Source organism: Ursus maritimus, unplaced genomic scaffold (genome assembly GCF_017311325.1).
Source record: "Ursus maritimus isolate PB19 unplaced genomic scaffold, ASM1731132v1 scaffold_2, whole genome shotgun sequence".
NCBI classification, from domain to species: domain Eukaryota; kingdom Metazoa; phylum Chordata; class Mammalia; order Carnivora; family Ursidae; genus Ursus; species Ursus maritimus.
The window spans coordinates 52,005,363-52,029,866 of record NW_024424452.1 but is presented as its reverse complement, the minus strand read 5'-3'; the positions used below and the strand labels follow the sequence as shown (position 1 = coordinate 52,029,866).

The 24,504-nt window shown below is 38.4% G+C and overlaps 1 long non-coding RNA gene across 1 annotated transcript in view; it reads right to left on the bottom strand.

Moving 5' to 3' along the window:
• Positions 1-4,527: 4,527 nt before the first annotated feature.
• The window catches only part of LOC103658195, a 197,525-nt gene continuing 177,548 nt past the window's right edge, over positions 4,528-24,504 (bottom strand). Inside the window, exons 5-6 of the long non-coding RNA XR_567056.2 lie at positions 23,569-23,730; positions 4,528-4,616 (exon numbers count right to left, since the gene is read on the bottom strand). This is a non-coding gene — a long non-coding RNA (uncharacterized LOC103658195). The remainder of the gene's footprint in view (positions 4,617-23,568; positions 23,731-24,504) is intronic.

Genomic DNA, 24,504 nt, shown 5'->3' with positions numbered 1-24,504 from the left:
GTAGGAGAGAATAGAAAGTTTCAGTGCATTTCTTTACCCTACACTATAAAGATAAATCCTACTGAAAGTGGAAAAATCATGTCATGTTATACAAGCAGGACTTATGAGCACTTGGCCATAAAAGATACTTTATTTCTTTCTCCCACAGAATCTTTAAAGTGGCTCAGACGGGGACATGCCTTCTCCAGCCTTAGTATAAAAACTTGAGCAGCCTTATGATTTCCTGGTCACCCTTAGGAAATACAGAAAAGGGAAAAACACAATCTCAATTCAGCGATTAGTAATTAGCTACTGTTTTATTGTTCAATTCAGTTATTAGTTATCCAGTGACAGTCCCTTGTGATAATCAAAACTTCAAATTTGACTTAAATCTAAATGTTCTCCCCTCCTTCAGCTGGACTTCTGGACAAGGAGCTTGAGTATGTCCCTTCCTCTCTCTCGCTCCTCCCCTTCTCCCATGTTTGGCCCCTCTGGCAAAACAGTGGAGGGCTGGGCAAGACAGACATCGCAAACTAGCATTATGTGGAGATAGTTGTCCACTCTTGGCACGTGGCAGATTTTTAAAGCTGACTTTTTCTGTCATGGAATCTTTTGTGAACTTCAGAGAGCAGGTGCCTCTTCTACTTTGTTCCATGTCTCCGAGTGTCTCATATGTAATCTAAGTCTGAACGTCCACAGAATACCACAGGTAATACAGGAACAAACATATATAGCCAGATGCATCCATGTAGAGAGGGGTGAAGCGACCCAAGTGAATGAAGAGGGTAAGCTGAGAAAGGTTTTGGAGATGATAAGCCTTGAGCAGAATTTAGTCGATAGAGGATGAGAACAGTCATTTCAGGCAGTGAAAACAGCATTTAGATTGTCTGAGAGATGGAAGGAGGTATGACACATATAGGAGAATGTTTGAGTGACTTTCCCAAGGGGGGTAAATCGATCTTTAAAAGGAAATCAGAATGACTTGGGAGGTAAGAGGGCAATATTCATTATGAATAATCAGAAGATTTTAACCTGATTCAAAAGGGAACTGGAAACCCTTTGGGGGATTTAAGAAGAAAATTAGGTGATTAAAATATTGTGGAAGATGGGCTTGAGAATGTGTGTCAGGCACCAGGGAAGACGGTATTGCCTGTAAGATGTTTGAAGAACCAGGTCTGGTAAAAATAAAATAGTCTTGTGGAATCCAGATGGCCTCATATTTTCCAACTCAAAGAGATAAACAACAGTTTCCTCTGTATTTTTTCATCATTTTAAAATTTCTTCCCATTCTCCTATATTCTGAGAAGTAGACCGTTTCCCAATGATTGGTGAAGAAAAGGGGTTGGGTATCTAGCAATTTCACTATATGGTCATGCCTTTTGCCAAGTAACGCATGAGTCATGCAAACGAAATGTGGCTTTACAGCAAAAAGTGGCATTTGAATAAAATAATTTGTAAAGCCCCATTAAGAAGTGTTCATCAATGTTCTACAGAAATGAAGAGAGCTTTCTGCCTGACCTTAGACAACAGAACCACTTCCCCTTTGATGGAAGGGTATGATGAACATAATCACATGGATATTTCAGGAAGTGTTTTAAAGTACTGCACGGAGCCTCTGCTCTCCAATCATGGTTTACATTGTCTCATCAGTCCTGTGAGCTATGATTTCCCTTGTCCAGATGAACAAATTGAAGTTCAGAGAGAATAAGTGACTTACCCAACGCACATGAATAAAAAACTGGAAATGCAAAGACTTAAATCCAGATTATCTGACTCTAAGTTCCAGGCTCTTTTTCTCAACACCAAACAATTGGCATAAACAACTATTCATATGTTAGTCATTGATCTTATTCTGTCCGCTTCATTTTATTAAATCATTACCCCATGTCCTGGGGACAATGCATGACTACACTATTAAGGCAAATTTGTTAATATGGACATGCCATGTTAAGTCACGAGAAGGCTAACTCAATTACCCTTCCTTCGATTGATTTTTGGTAGGGATACAGTGAACTTTTAGTTGTGGTTCAACTTACGACATGTTGTAAACATCAACACACACTATATTAACTGTCTAAAAAAAGCTGTAATATTTTAAATGTTTTTAAAAGAATGAAAATATTAATAACTTAATCCCGATAGCCACAATCGTGGCAACCACTAAACAGTTCCTTTGGGACTTGGGAGTTTCTGAAAGAAAGACATAGCTAGACAAAGAAATATCTAATGGGTAGGTATAGGAGGGGTCACTAAAACTTTGTTTATGATCTTAGCTATTTGAAGTAAACCTAGATAAGACATCATTCTATTAGCAAGTACCACTCATCTGATTTTTCTCCTTCTAGGCATCAGAATCTTGATAAAAAATATTTAAGGAGAACCAACCAAAAGATAAAATACTATCTGATCAATTCTTTGCCTTGAGATTTTATAAATGCTATAAATCAGTTATTGACATTGAAGAACATATGTATTCTATGGAGCACACTTGCATACAATTTTAGTGAGGTAAAAAAAAAAATCACTCACATTACATTTAGATGTGCAAAGAAAACTAATTTCTGTGTTTTTTTTTCCTAATTCCAATCTTCTTTGGGAGCCTCTATCTCATGGTCAACAAGGAAAAAGAAATGGTATCCAATCACAGAAATGTGCTCTCTCCAATAATTTAATTTCATTGTTTCAGATGTCCCCTCCTTTCCACTGCTCCTCCAAGAAGATTTTTGGTATGTAAGTGGGGAGGCTTCATGGCACCTTGTTCCCTAGTTGTGGAAAGGATGGAAGCTGTAAATTTTGGATTCCTGTACTCTCTAAGGGAAGTGGCTATTCTGGTTGGTTCCCTGGACTAGTGATGTCTGAAATAAAACTGATGCTGCCTGACACACTGGCAGTCACCTCAGCAGTCAGTGATCCCAGCCATTTGTCCCAGCCTTGGAGTCCCCAGCATATGGCAGGCTCTTTTCTCCAGGCCTCTGTCAGTCCCTGTGCTTCTCAGCACTCTGTTCTCCATCACAAGAACACATAAGAACTTCTAAATTTTTTCTACATGACACATTGCATGAGGAGCCAGGACACTATGTGGGGCTCATCTATCTAGCTACCACCACCCACAAGTTGTGCTATTTTCCCCATGGTAATGAGATAGCATCAAGGTCTAAAACCTTCATTATTTTACTCTCCCCTTATCTCCTGATCTCCTACTTATTAATTTGAATATTTCAACCATGGCCCCACTTTGGATTTCTATTGTAAGAAACAGAGATCAAGGATATAAGAACTCCTCCACATTCTACTTTCAACTCCCTTCTTTCCACAACTCACTTGGGTAGAAGAGTGGGGCTTTTCACTTTTTTCTCTTTGGCACAGACTTCTCTTATGCAAAATTCTGTGATTAAATCAGCCGGACTTTTGATATGAAGGAATCTAAAGATATTTAAGAATCTTCTCTCTCCACAACATCTGGCATTCTGAAGTTCTGCATTGATACCCCAAGACTATGGATGATGTCATCTTTGTTATATGTGATAAGACATGGCTCAGCCTTAGTGGCAAGGTTGTGAAAGAACATTATTTACAGGGAAATATCATACATTGGCTTAAATCCCCCTAAATCTCATCAAACCTCCAATTATAAACACATTAATGTGAGATTTGAGAGAAACTTCCAGCTTCTTCTCACCCAATTTCTTATGCAAATTATTAGCTAGAATATATCAGATGGTTACTGTCTTCTGATCTGGCCTGTTCTCTTTTCCTAATTCTGATGATACTTTTCCGTGTTTCATGTAATTTTTGTTTGTGTCCAGTCTGCACAATGTGAAGTCCCTCCCTTCCTTCCCTTATTTCCCTTTCTCATCTTTCTGTTCTTTATTTCTTCACTAATTTTCATTAAAATGATATTTTATTTCCATTTATTAAAAAATAATGCATGCCACTTATGGGATATTCTTAAATATAGAAAGATACAAAACAAACAAATAAAAATCTTCCTATTCTAATTGCTGATGTGTATTATCCTTCTAAGCCCTGTTCTCTTTCCCCAGCAAGTAAAATCAAAGCTGTTTTAAATGCTTTTAGAAAGAGGCACAAGCCAAGTTAAAATGGCTTCCACGCAGTAGGAAGCAACACAGATATTTGATTTCCTAGAAAACAATATTACTATATCAGCAGTTCACTAAATGTTCCCATTAATCTATTTCATGCTCTCTGATACACACGTGAAAACTTGCAAGAGGGATTATAATACTTAGAAGTAAAAATAACTTTATTAAAATATTGTTATCAAAGGCACACATACATATATGTTATCGCAAAAATTATTCCCAGGCATCAATATGAAAGTAGATATAGGAACTATATAGGAAAGTACATACAGGCTCTATATCCAAAAAGGGCTGGGACCATGTCTATATTGTCAATGCCTAATGTGCCTCACACATAATAGGCACTCAAAACATTTTTTTTTTGTCACATGAATGAAAAAATAAATAATAATAAATAATTACTTTCTAAGAAGAGAGAGATGGTGGAGTTGGTGGCAGTCATGTTGTATTTTAAAAGATGTCTGCATGCCTCCGTGTAGACAAATACATATTCAGATCAGGATACTTGGTTGCAAACAATGGAACTCATTCTGGCTATTTAAATGGAAAAGAAATTTATTAAGTGAGATGAGATAATTCATGGAATGTGATAGAGGATTGAGGAAGGGAGGAGGATGGAGTCTGGATGAGCAGGAACACACCCCAGCGGCACAACTGTGCAGCTCCAGTGGTGACCACCACAGTCTCTACCAGGTGAGGACCTGCAGTCTCCCTAGCAGATCCTGGACCAGAAATATTCTTTTAGTACTTCTGCCACTACTGCCTGAAAAAGCAATTCCAGAGAGCATCTCCTTCACATTACTATCTTCCAAGTTAAAATGTTGCACGGGTACATCTGGGTGGAAGAGCCTGTACCCAGATGCAAGAAAGACTGGAAGAGTGATTCTCTGGCTTCTTCCTTAGTGAAGTGGGATTCAAACACAGGGCATCTCCCATGTCTGAGAAAGCCTTCCAAAAGTTGTTGGGCTCTAAATTATGATGGATTATTTATTAATCTTTATAGAATTTTTTTAAAGATTTTATTTATTTATTTGACAGAGAGAGAGACAGCCAGCAAGAGAGGGAACACAAGCAGGGGGAGTGGGAGAGGAAGAAGCAGGCTCCTAGCGGAGAAGCCTAATGTGGGGCTCGATCCCAGAATGCTGGGATCATGCCCTGAGCCGAAGGCAGACGCTTAACGACTGCGCCACCCAGGCGCCCCTAGAATTTTTTTAAAATAAAGAAAATTTAAAGGAGAAAAAAAAGATAATCATCCATATTTTAAGGTGGTAATGATTTTCAATGAATGTTTATGACTTCTCACAACTAACATGTGTCTTGAGGTTGGGTGAAGATGGCAGAGTAGGAAGATCCTGAGCTCACCTTCCCCAGGACACACCAAAACTATAAGTACATATAGAACAAATATCTCTGAGAAACAAACTGAAGACTAGCAGAAGAGATCGTATACAATTAAGGATATAAAGAAAAAGCCAGACTGAAATGAGATGGAGGGACAGAGACATTGTCTAGTCAGGACCTACATGCCCAACATGATGACCCACATGTTGGAGGGATATCATACCATACAGGCCCTCCCTGATAAACAAGAGGCCCAAGCCCCAAATTGGGCTTCACAGACCTGGAGACCTACCCTGGGAAGAGGAGCTCCCATAATGCCTGGCTTTGAGAACCAATAGNNNNATGCCAGAAGAAATAAAATGAGATTCTGCTCTTAAAGGTCACCCACACAATCTCACTTGCTTGGACTCCCAGAACAGATGCAGCAGTTTGAAAAGTGAAAAGTGCCTCGGTGATACACGAAGAAGATCTACTGACACATGAAGGAGATCCACATGACTAAGGTATTTTGGGGAGGGGCCGGGATCTGTTGGAATGTTCTCAGAGGACAGAAGCCCCGGTGGCACCTCTTTTCTTTTCTTTCCTTTCCTTTCCTTTCCTTTCCTTTCCTTTCCTTTCCTTTCCTTTCCTTTCCTTTCCTCTTTTCTCTTCTCTTCTCCCTTCCCTTCCCTTCCCTTTCCCTCCCCTCCCTCCCTCTTCCCTCATCTTTCCTTTCCTTTCCTTTCCTTTCCTTTCCTCTTTTCTCTTCTCTTCTCCCTTCCCTTCCCTTCCCTTCCCTTCCCTTCCCTTCCCTTCCCTTCCCTTCCCTTCTCCCTCTTCCCTTCTAACTATCTGGCTAAGGGGTATTTCCAGCACTCTACATCTACTATGGTAGCACTACTCATGCTTCTCTGGTGTTCTCCTATGGACTCACCCTGCCCAATCTACTTGCCCAGCCCAGAGACCCTGCCAAGCAGCTCCCTGCCCCATCACTCTTGGCAGGCACCCTCAGCCAGCACCAGAGCTCCTCCCAAGTGTCCCTGCCCTGGGGGGCCAGCCCTGTCCACTAGAACGCCTATAACAGTTGCTGCAGCAAGTCATGCCAGAGGCCTGTCCCACCCACAAGTGAGACTGAAACAGTCATGGCCAGCCACTCAGCCAGATGGGCCAGGGGCCAGCCCCATTCACCAGCACACCCATAGCAGTCACAGCCAGGCCTTACAAACAGCCACACTGGGAAACAGCCCTGCACACCAGACAGTCTGCATAAATCACAAACTAGCCACACAGGAGGGTGCACACAGCCCACATAGGGGATCCTCCTCGGGTACCTGGCTTGGGTAATCAGAGGGGTTGCACATTGGGCCCCACAGGACAACTTCTGCGTAAAGCCATGCCTTCAAGACCAGAAAGTGTAACTGATCTACCTAGTATATAGAAGCAAACATAGAGGCAAAATGAAGAGACAGGAATATGTTCCAAATGAAAGAACAAGACAACAAGTATACTAACACACGTTAGGAGGAGAGAGAAAGGGACAGAAAACATATTTGAGGAAATAATGGCTGAAAATTTCCCTAACCTGGTAAAGGAAACAGATATCCAAATCCAGGAAACACAGAGTCCCAAACAAGATGAAACCCTAAGAGACCCACACCGAGATTCATTTTAATCAAAGTGTCAACAATTACAAAAAGAAAATCTTAAAAGTAGCAAGAAAAACTGTTTACATACAAGGGAACCCTCATGATGCCATCAGCTGAATTTTCAGCAGAAACTTTACAGGCCAGAAGAAAGTGGCACAATATATTCCAAGTGCTGAAAGGAAGAAAACTTACAATTAAAAATACTCTACCCAGCAAGGTTACCACTCAGAATTAAAGGAGACATAAAGATTTTCCCAGATAAGCAAAAGAGACAGGTGTTCATAAGCACCAAACTAGCCTTACAAGAAATGTTAAAGGGACTTCAATTGGAAAAGAAAATTCACAATTAGAAATAAAAAAATTACAAAAGAAAAATCTTATATAGTAAACATATAGTAAATATAGTGGATAAACCACCTACATAGCTAGTATGAAAGTTGAAAGACAAAAGTAGTAAAATCACCTAGACCTACAATAATTAATCCATGAGTACACAAAATAATAAAATGTAAAATATGATGGTCAACAACATAAAATGCTGGTGTGGGAAGTAAAAATGTAGTGCTTTTAGAACGTACTTTAACTTAAGCTGCCATCAACTTAAAACAGACTGCTGTATTCATAGTATGTTACAGATGAACCTCATGGTAACCACACACCAAATACCTATAACAGATGCACAAAAAATAAAGGGAAAAGAGAACAGACATAACACTAAGGAAAGTCACCAAATCACAAGGGAAGAGAGCAAAAGAAGAAAGGAACAGAGAAGAACTACAAAAACAACCAGAAAAGAATCAACAAAATGACCACTAGGACATATATATCAATAATTACTTTAAATGAAAATGGACAAAATGCTCCAATGGGGTGGTGCAATGGATAAAAAACAAAACGAAACAGCAACAACAAAAACAAGACCCATATACATACTGCCTACTCACTTCAGATCTAAAAACACACACATATGAAAGTGGAGGGAAAAAGATAATCCACGCAAATGGAAACCAAAAGAAAGCTGGGATAGCAATTCTTATATCAGACAAAATAGACTTTAAAACAAAGACTGTAATAAGGGACAAAGGTCCTTCCACTTCCGGTCATTTACCCAAAGAAAACAAAAACACTAATCTGAAAAGACATAGGCACCCTTATGTTCATTGGAGCGTTATTTACAACAGCCAAGAAATTAAAAGCAATCTGAGTATCCATCAAGAGATAGATGAAGAAGATTCAGTGTGTGTGTGTGTGTGTGTGTTATATTATATATATAATATATATGAATTCATATATATATGTATATATATATATACACATATATATATATGAATATTACCCATACAAAAAAGCTTGAAATCTTGCCATTTGTGACAACATGGATGGACTTAGAGGGTATTATGATAAATGAAACAAGCCAGAGAACAACAAATACTGTACGATTTCACTTATATGTGGAATCTAAAAAACAAAACAAATGAACAAAACAGAAACAGAGAACATAGATACAGAGAACAATATGGCGGTTGCCAGAAGAAATGGGGGGTGGGTTGGCTGGTGAAATAGGGGAAGAGAATTAAAAGGTACAAACTTCAGTTATAAAATAAGACATGGGAATACAATGCACAGCATAGGGAATATAGTTAGAAATACATAACAACTTTGTATGGTGACATGGTAGCTATGCTTGTTGTGGTGATCACTTAATAATGTATATAAAGGTTGAATCACTATGTTGTATACCTGAAACTAACATAATATTTTATGTCAACTATACTTCAATAAAAGCAAAAATACAGAAAATTGACAAATGTCTTAATAGTGTAGCCTGAAACATATACAGTTCAATCTGTGGAGTTGACTTTATTCAAGGGGTTGAACTCAGATCTGAGGACAGATTTACAAAATAAAGCCAAACCAAATGAAACACAAATGTAAAAACAAACTTGACATTCCCTCAAAGTATATATAATGGTGATGATGTTGATGATGATGATAACCCGCTCAGCTTAAAAACTTGATAAAAATCATAGCTTCTGACTCTTGCAATATTTTGTTAAGAAAAGTATCTTAATAGTTTGCTTGACAGGTCTGAAGCTACAATCAGAGATTTGCTTCTCATTTTGGGGAGTTTCACATACCAGGATCTGCCACCCAATGGTAACAAAGAAATATGACTGAACACCAATTACAGTTTATGTCAACACACCAGGGCCTTGGAAGGAATAACTCACGTGTAATTGGTTATGTTTTGCCCTCCACGTCTAAGAAATAAGGGTGTGGGGGGAACGAGACTGAATCTAATTACTTCAATTCTAAAACAATTCAAAAAATAAGCTTTTCCTTGTAGAATAAACTGTTAAGGCTTTTTTTTTTTTTAATTATTTTTCCAGAGACTCCAGGACATTTATGTATTGTATCTTATTGATTAGAATGCGGGACACCTGGCTGGCTCTGTCAGTGGAGCATGCGACTCTTGATCTTGGGGTTGTGAGTTCAAGCCCCACATTGGGTGTAGAAATTACTTAAAAATAAAATCTTAAAAAAAAAAAAAAGGATTAGGTCTTTGATCTTTTGGATCTCAATGCCCAGTGCCTCCAGACAATTACAGTTTCAGTATAGTCTCTACGCTGCTGCCAGATTGGCTTTCCAAAACCAAACACTCACATTTTAACATCAAAATATCAGTGGCTTCCCCTTTCTGTAAAATAAAATTTAATATTTTAAAAAACTCAACATGCTCCAGTTTCAGATTATAGCTCCACTTCCTGACACCATAAGGTATGGACACAATAGGTCAGTACACCCATTATTTTCTGTTCTTTGGAGCTATGTTCTTTGATAGCAATGTTCCTTTGCAAATATTTTCTCTGATTGGCATGCTATTAATAATGATAATAATAATAATAATGACAAACATTAACTAAACATTATCTGCTACTGTTGTTAACCACTTCACATAGATTGTATCTTTTGATTTAATATTTCCTAGGAATATCCCCACTTCACAGATATGAAAACAGAGGCCTGTAAAGTTAAATGAATGGTTGGAGGGTTTCCCCCCATGTAAATGAATAAAATAATTTGTCATTCTGGAGAATATACTTAAAATCAGAAGCCACTGAATGCAGTTTTAATGTATTACTAATGCATGTTTTTTGGTCTTGAGAAAATTACTTGCCTTGGCCTCTGTCATTTTTCCATCTGTGAAATGAAACAATCCTACTGTGGATCCTTTGACTTGACCTTCCTGCTGCCCGCTTACTAAGTGAAACTGGCAGACTAAAGAGTCAATGAGTTTACAGGAGATTTTAAACATCAAGTGTAATGTAAATAACATGCAAAATAATGTGTGTGTGTCTATTTCACTCTACAAATCCAATCACTTCACTTTTAAGTGAGTGAGGGTAGAGAGAGGTCAGGAGTATTACATAAGTAGAGATTCTACCACATGGAAGGAGTGGACAAAACTCTCTCTCCTACACCCCTCTGCTCCTGACATGGAGATAGTTTCTCTTCCAACACATGTGAATGCTATTTAGCCATATGTATGGATGATGCAGAGAAGAGAAATAAGCTCCTATCAACCCCATGGGGCTGGGAAGAATTTTCCCATTACCTCTTGAGAAATTCTACGGGAATCCATTAGAATTTTCTTTTGCTCTGGTAACTTTTACGGCAATTTGAAGCCCTCATGTGACCATACTGAGTGCAAGAAGATATCTTCTGTGAAAGAGATCCTGCTGTTAATTCCCTGAGTTACAGAATTATTTAACAATGACAATAACATTATGGTTGAATAAATGAATGGTAGCTAAATTTTACAAAGTGCTTACTTTGTGTCGGTTTCTAGTCTAAGCATTTTGCGTGTGTTGACTTACTGAAACTTCACCATGACCCTATGGGATAAATAGTATCCTTAACATCATTTTAAAGAATTTATTTTTAACTAATCTCTACACCCAACATGGGGTTCGAACTTACAGTCCCAAGATCAAGAGTCGCATGCTCTACTGACTGAAACCCCCTCATTAACCTCATTTTATTTATTTATTTATTTTTTAAAGATTTTATTTATTTATTTGACAGAGATAGAGACAGCCAGTGAGAGAGGGAACACAAGCAGGGGGAGTGGGAGAGGAAGAAGCAGGCTCATAGCGGAGGAGCCCGATGTGGGACTTGATCCCAGAACGCTGGGATCACGCCCTGAGCTGAAGGCAGACGCTTAACCGCTGTGCCACCCTGGCGCCCCTCATTAACCTCATTTTAATGATAAGAAAGTAGGCACAGAGAACCTAGGCAACTCACTCAAAATCCCACAGCTAGTGAGTAGCAGAACCGAAATCTTAACTCAGGCAGCCTGACTTCCAATTTTCCTCCTCAGAATCAAAGAAAACTAAGTGACCTAATTTGGGCAATGTGACCTCTTTCAGGTCCTCTGTCTAACCTACATAAATTATCTGGCAGATTTTTTTTCCTGAAAGACCAGAAATCAAGCAATCATCAGCACAAAACTGCTTTATTGTCTTCCTATTAATCTGTTTAAGCATAAAACACTGGTTGTCTTGTTAAAATTTCCTGTTTACTTATTTCTCAGTGAAAGGGATCCTCTTTGTATCTCCTGGTTCTGCAGAAAATTGTGTGAGCTGAAATTCCTCAAAAGAGAGAGCAGAATCATCTCATTATCACACACAGTGATACCATTATTAGTCATTTGAATAAAACATTAAGTTAAACAAATCTGTTTTATTTTCTTCTCAACAGAAAAATCTCTGTATTCCAAATAGAATTTGACTCATGACAGACTATAGTGGAAAAGAGTGGAAGAGCGATTAGAGTAATTAAAACACTTAAACATGCAATAGAAAATCTCCTAATCTCTCTACCTTAATCTAATAGAAAACACTGAAGCTTGTATTTATAACTATGTACTTTTCAAGTGTTCACACAGCAAACAAGTATAACTTTTATGTGGACTATAACTTAACTTGTTTAAATACTGCCTGTACATACTTCTACATGAAATATTTATCTTATCAAGATGATAATGCTACCCAGGACCGCTAAATACTAACAGAGAATAAATGAGAAAAGCAAGTAAGTTCATCCAGGAGGAGGTATAAAAAAAAAGAAATGCCATGTAGCCATGGCATAAAAAAGACAGAGTAATATCTCACCATTCTACCTTTCAAAGCTTTTTCTTTAATGTGAGTAAAAATAATAGGGTTCAGACTTTGGGTGCCATTCACTAGTACTACTGTATAAAAGGTGAATAATCCCCATGAAGAAATGTGCTCATGTTTGAATTACTTGTTTCAGATTCTTGCATTTCTTTTTACATAGTAGAAAATATATTTGTAAAAATTATACTGACAGTCTTTATCTTGGTTTGGAAGTAAAAGTCCATTTTATAAAGCTGCCTACCCATCATATGTTGTAGTAGTCAACATCTACTTTGTTGAGTATCTACCACATCTATGGAGTTAAGCATTGGGGTACAGTGGTGAACATAAAACACAGCTTATGCCCTAATGTGGATTTTGTTTTTATGTAATACTGTAGTCAAGTATATAGATGTCTGCAAGATCTGTTAAGTGTGACTTTGTGATCATGTGAAGAGATGAAGATTGTATCTCTGTCTACATACCCAAATAAAACACATAATAATAGCTTTTATACCAACTTCCACAAACCCTATTCCCTCACAATAGCCATAATCAATGTTTTTTCATTGATATTTTGTCCTAAAAAGAATTCTGGAAAAATAAAGTGAAACACAAAAGAAAACAGATTAGGCAGTAATGTCATGTTTTTAATCAAGGTGTAAAATAGTTGGTTGTACTAGTGTAGGAATGTAAAGATCTGGTGTTATCTCATCTGAGCACCATAGCCTTCTACTATGGCTCTTCTCATTTCATATATCCTTTGAAACTATACACTAGCTAGCAGGTAGAACATGGGATCTCTGGTCAGTGAGAACCAGGTACAAGCTCTAACTTCTTCACTTTCTAGATATGAGGCCACGGTTAAGTTGCTTTACCTCTTTGAGCCTTAGCCTTCTACTATGTAGCCTTAGCGTTCTACTATGTAAAAAAAAGAAAAGAAAATTATGCATCCAAACTAGAGTTACCATAAAAAGTGAACAAAATAATTTATTTTGAAACAGTTCACAAAGTATATGACGTTATATTAGATGATCAGTATTTTTGTCTGAATGTGAATCTAAAGCACATGATGGAGTTAGGTTTCACTTATTTTATTGAATAGATGTGTGAGTTATCTGTTGCTGTGCAACAAACTATCTTTAAAAATGAGGAGTGTAAGATTGGCTTCCCTGGATGGATGTGACTCAGAGTCTTTCGAAAAAATTCAGTCAAGAAGTTGGCCATGGTCAAGGCATCTGAAGGCTTGATGAAGGCTAAAGAATTCACTTCCATGATGGTTCACTCACATGACTCTGGTAATGCAGCACTGGCTGTTGGCAGGAAACCTCAGTTCCTTGCTACAGGGACCTCAATAGAGGGCTGTTTGTGTTTCCTCACAACATGGTGGCTTGCTTCTTCCAGAATAGGTTATCCAAAAGATGGGAAGGCAGAAAAAATAATGAAATGACTTTTACAACCTTGTCTTGGAATCAAACTCCATCATTTCCATGATATTTTATTAGTTACACAGATCAGTACTTTTTAATGTAGCAGGGGACTATATAAGTCCCTATATAGATTATATAAGATTACTGTATATAAGGGAATGAATAGGAGGAGCAAAAATCCTCAGGACCATCTTGGAGGACAGCTGTCACAGTAGACTTCAGGATTTCAGGGGTAAATGGCTCAGTATCAGGAGAACAATATGTGCTATTAGAAACTATAAACCATCCATCTTTCTTAGTCTCCATCTTCCTTGGAAGGAAGGAGAAAGTGGTAAATATCTAGCCTTTGTTGCCCTTCACATCTGAAATATTTTCTAGGAGCCCAGCACTTTAATGGGGCATTGACAAAGTGGAAAGTGTTTCCAGGAATAGGAGTCACAATATTAGAGGATCTGCACATGCCAATTTCGAGAGCTGAACCAAGGAAGCTGGGGTATTGGGCCTGGAGAAAACAACTCAGTGAGAGACTAGCACTCACATATGAAATGTCTGAATGACTGAAAGAATAATCTTGACAGTGTAAGGAAATGGGAGAAGCATTTGACCTTAAATTAAAGATAAAATGTCTGATCCTGGTTTTTCCATTGATTTGTTGTACAGGTGTGTGTAAATCACTTAATCTTAATGAGTCTCAACTTTTCACAAAAAAAAAAAAAAAAGAAAAAAGAAAAGAGAAGAAAGAAAAGAAATGGGTATAATAATTTCTGTTGCATTTTAAAAATTAAATAAGATAATGTATCTAAAAATATTATATAAATCATAGTTTGGTTAACATGCTAAGTAAAAAAAATGCTACCAAATCAATTTGGTTATTTTCTAAAGGTATGATGCTATTAAGACATTCTGTTTAGTGTTCACATGGCAGACATAGACTTCTCTTACGAATCTCTAGAAAGCAGAATTAAGACCAATGAGTAGAACCTAGGAGAACTGTTTTTCACATAAAGTCATAAGAGACTTTGCAGGAACTAGAGCAGTCTGACAATAGAATGACAAAGGCCAAGTAGAGAAGTGAGCTCCAAATAGTTTTGAAGGATTACTGTATTGAATGGAGATTCATCTATGTGTCCACAGGTCTCTTCCAATACTAAAACTCTGGTATTATCTAATGGGTACAAGCTATTGTCAGCTGGACATGAGCTTTGAATTGATTTCCCAGTGGCAGAGATGGATTTATACTCTCTCTCTCTCATAGTAGCCCCCTTTTTACAATTGGTCCTTGATATTATGAGTTGGTTGTCATGCAGTGGGTAGCCATGCGGCAGAAGGAAGCTGGCTTACACAGGAATCTTAACCATGTCCCAGCCTACCCCAGCCCTCTAGTCTGACTGAAGCCATTTGCCATATGGTCAAGTGGCTTGTGGTTGCCTTTGGTGTTTTCACTTTCCAACTTATGATTTGAGTGGTCCCTGAAGATTGAGCCTGATGATTATATTACTTTGACACCTCTAGATACTAGTGATATTCTGCTGCAGTGATTCTTAAACTTTTTGCAGATCTTTTTGGCAGACTGATGAAAGCTATGGCCTTCTTCCTAGAAAAATTCATTCTCATACATATACACAAAATTTTCCCTGTAATTTCAAAACTCATCTACTGGCTTCCTTCTGGGGATTAATGTACCATAGTCCTAGAACCATTTGCCTTGGGGCTTTACTTGGAAATTGAGCAGACGACATATCCACCCAATCCTTAGACTGTAAAGGAAACCAGGGGCCCACCAAAACACTCAACACTGTCTCCAATGCACACTCAAATTTCCAGGGAAATGGTCAAAGCCAGGTTACAAGTAGGCCACTGTTCATATAAGAAGAATGACCACTGCAAAATACTAGAGTTCATTCCCACCAGAGTTATCCTCACAACTTCAGTCTTCTTAAAAACTGGAGCACATAGTGGAAATAACTGCACCCCCATTTTGATTCAGGGCTCCTAGAATCGGTCCTCTACATTTTTCTTTCCAGGATATTGATAACTAGCTGAGTTCATAGGCAGACTCAATTCTCTGAAATCAGATTGGTTTTCATTGCCTTGGTTCACTTTTCCTTCTCTGCTTTGATGTCCTACTTACTATTGAGCCAGAATGCTAAATTACAGGTATGCATATACACACATGAGGGGCTTACAGACAGGAGGCTTTAATGACCACCGTGTGCCCAGATAATTTGGCCTTATGATCAAAATCAGACATTTTAAAAGTTATTTCCAACCTGAGGCCATATGCTTGCCTTCCACCCCTTCTCGTCAATGCAAAGCCACAGTCTGCAAAAGATCCTATTTCTTTGATTTTATTTTGTGGTTTCAAAGGTAGGAAAGAATTCCACCTAGTTTGAAATTACAGCTAACTTCAGGTAAAGAATGTTACTGTGTGTGCGTTGGTCCACTAGAGCCAAGGATAATATAAGGAACCAGCCCAAGACATTAAAATGTCTGTACCAATTGTGGCCATTGTGTCTGGGTTCAGGTCTCATTAGGGAACAAACCTTGTTGAAGGAACTTTGTGTGTGGGCTTCATGTCCCAAGTAAGGACTATCAAGCTTGTGAATTGGACGGCATATTCAGAGGGCTTGGGTGCAGGAAATGAATCTGACATCAGGTTCTGAACCTGAGTTCTAAACTAATGGACCAAGGGCCTCCATCTATTCTCAGTTTTTTTGAAACTCCAGAGCAAATAAAGGCTTGGGTGAGGCGGGTGGGTAGGAAACAGAAGCAGACTAAAGCATTCCAGTTATGCCTGTGAGTACATGATTTTCCTGACCTTGGTGCTAACGTCCAGGTACTTAGAGGTCTATAGTTCATAAGGAGCAGGTTATGACCCCTTAGTTGATTAAAAAAAAAAAATCAATTGACTGAGTCACAATCATCCTTTGTAAAAATGCATGCATATATAAAATCATAAATAGATTAGAGAAAAAATACCAGAATGCATCACAGGTAGTATGAGTAGGAATGTTCTATAAAACTTTTGCTTTGATTATGTTTGTTCATATTTGTGTGTGTGTGTGTGTGTGTATGTTTGACTGCCATGTAAATTTATTTTTTATTATGGAGTGTTGGTCAAAAAAGGTTGAAAGCCATCACTTTAGGTGAACCTGAAGCTCAACTAGAAGAACAAATGCTTCTCTTACTCTGCGTCCTATGCCCTTTCTGGTGTAAATAGGGGAGTAAAGTCACTCATTCTGCAGTCATATTGGTTCTTTGCAAGGAAGTCATTCCTACATTGAGTAAGTCCAAATGAACATCCTCACCCTTTTCCTCCTTCTTTCCCTGAGACTACATCTGTTGATTAAAATCCAGCTCCACACTAGAGACCCCAGCCTGACTGCTTGACTCCTCTAACAATCCCTTTCCTCCCTCTCTCCTTCATTCCCTTCTTTCTCTCCTTCCTTCCCCTCCTGGAAGACTGGAGTGAATATTTCAGGGTCAGGAAGGTTTAGTAGCCAAGGCAAACTGCAGTTGGAAGCAGAAATCATAGCAAATAAGCAATTAAGGTGGATACATGCCCCACCACCCCCATCCCCAGCACCTTCCACAAACATTCCCATCCTGGAGCAGGCCCTCATCACCTCACACCTTGATTATTGCCATAGCTCCCAGCTCCTTCCCTGACTCCAGTCCTTCTTTACATGGCTCCATCCTGCCCACATATGCCAAATTAATGCTTTGAATATATTGTTTTCATCATGTGATTTTCCTGCTCAAAATCATCTAAAGCTCCCATTACCTCCGGGTCAAATCTGAACTCCACAGCATGCCGTTCTGGACTCTCCACAATCTTCCTTCAACCTGTCTGGCTAAACTTAGCTCTGGATGCTTCTCAGCTGGAAGCCAACTCCTTCCTCTCTCATCTTCCGATAGAGTGGCCAACTTCTGTTCATCTGACCTTCCTATTTCAGCTAGCAAAGATAGCTCTTCAATCTGAACACATGCAAAACTCTCCGTATCCTTTCTTTGAAATCTTCCCATGTAATCTCATTGTTATTTGATACATACTAATGCATCTGATGCCTTCAAGCTCCTTCAGGGCACGTTAATCAAGGGCAATATATCTTCTGCATGGCTCTCTCACCTATCCAGATACTATATGATATTAAAATATTAAAACCACAGCTAACAGTTATTGAGGATTACTGAACACTGTGTTAAAAGTGCATTATTTAGTTTAAATTTCAAATATACATTATTTTACACATTCTTTACAGATGATGAAATGGAGGAAAGAAAAAAGGAAGAGTTATGAGAAAACGAACAAGAGTTGTCTATGTCTATGGAATGGCAGACTGTAGTCTGTCACCCATTGCCTTATATTCCTAGAGCTTGCAGAATAATGGTTCTTAAATACTTTTTATGCTTGTACACTCCTTTGAGAACCAGATGAAAATGATGAAACCTCTTTCCAGAAAATGCATGCATTTCAGACTAACTGCTTGCATTCACTTTCTGGGGCACGGACCTCTAAGGCCCATCTTTGAGTGTGCAATGTCCACGGATCCAGGTTAGGAATTCCTGTACCAAACATTACATGATGTGACATATTCAAATAATAGGTTTTTGCAGTGTGCTCCAAAATCAACACCCATTATATAAGCAAACTCTTGCAAAATTACCCTAGAAATCAGAGGCTTACATAATGTGAATGGGAGATATGGCTCTGAGTGTGTGTGTGTGTGCGTGTGTGTGTGTGTGTGTGTGTGTGTGTATGCACACATACCTTCACATATTATCCATAACACATGCAAGGAAGTCTTTAGCTTCAGCCTCATCCCTATTTAAAAAAATTTCAAGTCTTATGAGAAAGATTAGAGCAGTGTAGTATTACTCCAACTTGATCAATGAGAAAGCTAAGCTCAGAGGGGTTATCTGTTCTACCCAAGGACACACAGCTGACTCAGTTCTCAGCCTCTTCTCAGCCTCTGAACCTTGCTGAAAAATCAGTGTGCTGTGTAGAGGAACCAGAGCAACTAAAGGCAGGTTATTGAACCAGGGCAAAGCTGAATGCAAGGAAATTGGAATTTGATGTTAAAAACCATTAACGATAAGTAGTAACATTGGTGCCTTAACAACGATTCCAGATGCCTGGACCTCATACTTTCACCTGCAGGTGATGGCTGTCAATATGGGCAACCCATAGAGGATAGCAAAAGTGCTTTTTGAGAATGTGTAATGGCTGTTATGATACCTATATGTGGTAAGTAAGTCCATAAATGTCAATGTGCCCCTCAATGCAAACTGGGTTTTCAGGTCAAAAATCACCTGGTTTACTCCATGTGAGCATTCCAGTGTAATAAGTGTATTTAACCACCAGAAAAAAATGAATATCAGCAGCAGTTTATTTATAGCTCACTTCTGGCTTTTCAAAGTCCCTGTTTCCAGAACCCCTTACATTTTCTGCCCCATGAATTCTTAATGAGTTCCAGTTGAAAGTGCTACAGTTCCACGTTCAGGCTATTAAAAAAGGAGAAAAAGGGGAAAAAAAGAAACCTGAAAAGTATGTTTCCCCCCACTACGAGGACTTATAGCTGATATAGCCTACCCTGTTTTCCTCCCTCTTGGCAAATGTTGGCAAATATGCTAGCAGTTGGACAGGACTGCTATGTTTTTAAATCCTTTTAATCCTCTTTATAGTAACAGAAACATTTGAGGCTGATCTTTGAAGACTCTGTAGAGTACAGAACACCTGCAGTTCGGTGCTTTGTGCTAACAAACACCCAGTGTGAGCCTAACACAGTTGGGCAGGCTCAGAGCTGGCCCCCGGAATCCTCCCAGAATAATGAGGGTCTCTCTTCCCCTCTGACCTCGCCTTCCCCAGCTTAAACCTGCTCTGGTAAATGGCACCCTTGCCCTCTGACCCTCCCCAAATGGCTCAATGAATCACATAAGGGCTCATAAAAATGATTTGCCAATATGTCAGGAAGTAGAAAAAAACAAGTTGATTCTAGTTTGGAAACTGTTCAAATCACTAACAACCCCTCCCTCCTTGTATTCAGTTGCTAGAAATTTGATTATCCAGGATCAAAGCCAATGTTGATGACAGTCTCGAAACCAAGTAGGACAAAAAAGGACATTATTCTCTCTCCTCTTATTCTTTCCCTCAAAGGATGAAACAAAACCAATGTTGTTCACAACTGTCCTGATATCAATTGAAATCTGTTCACACATTATTAGATATTTATTTCTCAAGGGCAGGGATCGTACTTGTTCTCCACCATCTACTTATATCTATGCTCCCATTTTTACTTACTCTCCTAGGAATATCTGAATGGGTAAGAAAAAAATCCTTTTTCTACTTCAAACCAACTGTACACTGAAACATTCATATTTATCTAAAGTGTACCATGTGAATTAATATTGATTAGCAATAGGAGTCACTCTATTTTTTAGATGGAAAAACACTCTATTACATGTGGTAATTACATTTGAAGGAAAGAAATATGTGAAGAGTTTTTAGAAAAATATCCAGTGGATACGTGAGAAAATTCTCAACTTTAGTGTTGTCAGGTTATTCCACTAGTCAGTTGTAAACAAAAGACACACATACTGAGATCAGTAGGGAAACTCGAGCATACAATGTGTGTCGGGTCACCTGGCTGGGTGGGGGGGAGTATATTCCTCTTGGATTTTTCTCAGCATAATTTTGGTGTTTGAATTCAGTGAACTGTCTCTGGTCCAGTCAGGTCTCTGGGGTCCAATCCAAACCTGGGCATGAACACTAAATGTCTATCCCCTCTATAGTTCAAACTCAACACAAAGGTTGCCTCTGCCTGAACTGTATCCATCATCCCCTCTTCCAACTAAAAGAAGAAAAAAAAAGTCCCTCTTCTGTTTGAATTACTTCCATGTCTCCCACAGACATTCTTAAACTACCATCTGGAACACCTGCTGCAACTCACTGACACTGGGTTTAGGTTATAGAGTATTTTTCAAAGTGAGTTGATGAAAATTTTTCAATATGCATTTTGACAAGCTTGAACAACTGTGTTTCCCCATGCATTCAGATCTGTTGCTTCTCTACTAGTTGGTTAACTTCCCTAGACAGGAAAAAAGCGAAACAGGGAACACAACAAACACAGGCATGCTCTCACCTAGTGTTCCTGCAACCATAATATTGTTACTCTATGGTGCTGCTCACATCCATGTAACGCAAGTGTTTTGTTTCTAAGATATATGGCCCTTTTGCAATTTATCATTCCATCTAATGAAGGACAAGGTTTGCATTATTACTGAAAGTCCCCAAAAGGCAATTCCCAAATTCAGTTAAAATATTTCTTTTCAGATAGTGCCACATTCCAGTATTTTTATTCTACTTAAACAGGAAGATGAAATTACCAATTTTATTTTCCTTTATTTTCCCTTCTTATGGTCACCTACTTCCTGAGGTGAGGGGTGGGATGGGCAATATGGTAAATTAAGAAGAATATCTTTTTAACAGAAAACTAGAATTCTAAGTGTGGACCATTCAATATAACCATTAACTTGAATAAGCTACATAAATTCTTAGTCTCTATTTCCACATCAACAAAAGTATTATGGGGTTGGGTTAGATTTTTTCGGAAGGATTTTTGATGCTTAAAACTATTACCCCATAAAATTAAAATTTGATTAAAAAAAGACGAAAATAAAGAATCTGGATACAATAGAGATCACAAGTATATGACTTATCTATCCATGTATGTGTATATTTATTTATGTGTCTATTTATACCTTCACGTTGCAAAAAAAATGAGGTAGCTTACTTTGAGCCAACAAGATAAAAAAAAATTTGTTTTAAGTGAAGTGATGTAATGTAGAAATAAGAATAGCAAGGTAGGACACACTCAGGTTCACTGAATAAAATAATAGAAAACAATGGAGACCAAACGCAAGGCCTCAGATTTAATCTATTAGTGTCAAGGATAGTAACAGAAGTAATTAATCCAGAGCTAGCATATGACAGTGGAACAGTCTACCTAGGTCAATCCAGAAATATCTCTTAGAAGGATGAAGAACTAGTATTATATTTTGCTGCTTGGACACCCTTAAGCCTAAGGATATAAGTACTATGGAAAAATAAAACACATATGATATGATGATACAAAGCATTTACTATAGTAATATAGAAGTTATTTCCACCAAAGTGGTCTATAAGCTGGTCAGTCAGGAGGAAGATACGGGACATGCTTTCTTAACACAGAGCACATGCAAAGTAGAAATGGAGAATTTCAAATAGCTATATGTATTTCTGACACCTCATCTTGATAAACTCCTGAAACCTCTTCGATTTTTGTCTTGATGGACTTTTTGCCTATCACACAGTAAAAGCAACAACAACAAAAAACCAGAATGACATCAGTTTGTAAAAATGTATGGTACCAATAGTGAAAACACCTTTTAAAATTACATTCAGAACAACAACAACAACAAAAATTAAGGAGCCTTAATACTAGTGACATATACATATAACATTAAGAGACAATAACAAGGTAGCATTTCTTAATTATACTTTGTTCTATATTCTCTATTCAGGAGAACAGTCTTCAAATTAAAAAGGCATTCATATCATTGTGGTTAAAAGAAAGAAGTTTCTCTTCCCCAGATTCTTCTGTCAGTATTAACTGACATAATATACAGATCAGTCAACAAAGGCTCTCTCTCCATAAGCATAGGCGACATGGGCTCTGGAAGCCTGAGGTGGCCCCCAGTCAAAGGACAGTTGCTGGTTGAGAAGCAGAAAGTGCACCTGTGACCAGTGTGCAGGGATTTGGAGGATGGGGGCTGAGTCCTGACAGAAGCTGCTCTATCCCTCAAAGGAGATCTTCCCTCCCATTGCCTGGGACCTATTTGTTTCAGCAGCCTCACCAGCCATTTGAAGACTATAAAGAAAGCAGACATTATTAAATCTGAGGATGACTCAAAAAGGCAGGAGGAATAGCAAATAAGTTAGATCCAGACTAGAGAAAAGCGTGGGTGATAGGTTCAAACTAACAGAATGAAATCTGAAGGAGATAAATACAAAGCCCTCCCACTTACCCTCAAAAAAATCACCTGAATAAAGTAATGTATATAGAAATGTATAGTAATGTATATAGAACAGTAATGTATATAGAAAAGACGACAGCCTTATAGTTGACCACAAGTTCAGTATATAGTCATATGGACAACACATTCACACAGAGGACACTGAAGAACGGAGGCTGCTTAACCAGATGTGGGATGAATTAGGAGAAACTGAGTTGAAAGGGGGATTATATTGATTCCATGATGCTCTAGAGGAAAAACTAAGAATGAAGAGTGGAAGTCAGAAGGCAGATTCTGGCTCAGGATGAAGAAGAACTTTTGAATCTCTAGAGCCAGACAAACATGTCTTCTGAGGGTGTGAGCTCCCAGGGCTTGGAGTTATCTGAGCTGAGGCTGAATGAAATTCTGCAGAGATATCAGGAAGGGGATTTTTATATGGGGTGAAAGAAAGATGAAGTTTGGACTGAGAACGTCCCATCCTCTTCCAACTCAATTATTCCATGATTCTGTGAATTTAGTTGGTGATTTTTCAATGAAATCGCTAACAGACAGGGGGCACCTGGAAGCAGAGTGAGAAAGGCCACAGGGCCTGGAGAGCCTCTTAATGGATATATAAGTCCTTGAATTATGGAAATTATGGAAGTGGAGATATTTATTAAGCACCATTCAAAATTCCTGCTCAATTGGAAGGTAATGGGAAAGATTTGCTACTCTGGAAACACCCATCCTATGACCAAGCAAAGAAAGCCAAGGAGAGGAAAAGACTTGGAAAACCTCCTTACTGAGAAAAGGGGAGTAAGAGGAAAGAAAACACATGACAAGAAAGGAGAGATATTGTGCATCTTCTCACCTTTGTTCACCCCTATTTCCTACTTACTGTTGTTTTGGATGCTTTTAATTTCTACTCTTCTGGGTCCAATCAACGGCTGACCACATCTGTTCAATTGGAAGTATACGTCATCTTGGTTTTGGAATATAGGCAAGTATGCACTTAGTTTTTCTCCAAGCCAAAAGGTTGCTCAATGTTTAAGGCTTCTGCCTGTGGAGAGCCAGGAAACATGGGACAATTGTATCAGAAGAGGGAGCTGTGCAATAGGGAAGATTAGATTGTTGTCATTCCACATGCCTTTGGGCCATTTTGGCGACCTTTTCAAGAGGGGGTCATCCCACCCATAAAGCAGAACCTCACACAAATTATAATGATATCTTTATACTTTATCTATGAACCTTCTTTCCTCTAAGATCTTGAAGTGCTTCATCTAATTAACAAATTAATCTTTACAAATTCCCAGCAAGACTACAACTATCAGTATATTCACTTTACATACGAAGAAATCTGGAAGTTGACACATAAAGCACAAATCGAAGAATCTAGAAAGGAGAAAGGGAGTCTCCTGAACCCATTTCAAAAGCCATGTAATAGACTGTGAACACAGTTTCCTGAACAGAGTTTAGTAGAACTGATGAACGCGAAACAAATACATTACAGGCCTTGGATAAAAATTTAAAGTCAACTGAAGAAATTTTGGAATTACAGTAGAATTACCTAATGCCCATTCCATTTGGCAGAGGGAACTTTAAAACTTACTGCAACATGAGTCTCCAATGCTCTGGCCTCTTAGATAAAGGATATTTAAAACTTAACTGATTATTGTCTTCTCTGGGGGTAAACTCCCCAGCCTAGTAAGTATTTAGGTCCATGGTATTTACAAATATCCTTGTTTGAGGCACTGTGGCCGTTTTTTATGTTTAAACACACATACATACACACAGAGTAATTAGTTGTTGGAAGTAAAAAGTCAGTTGGTGTACT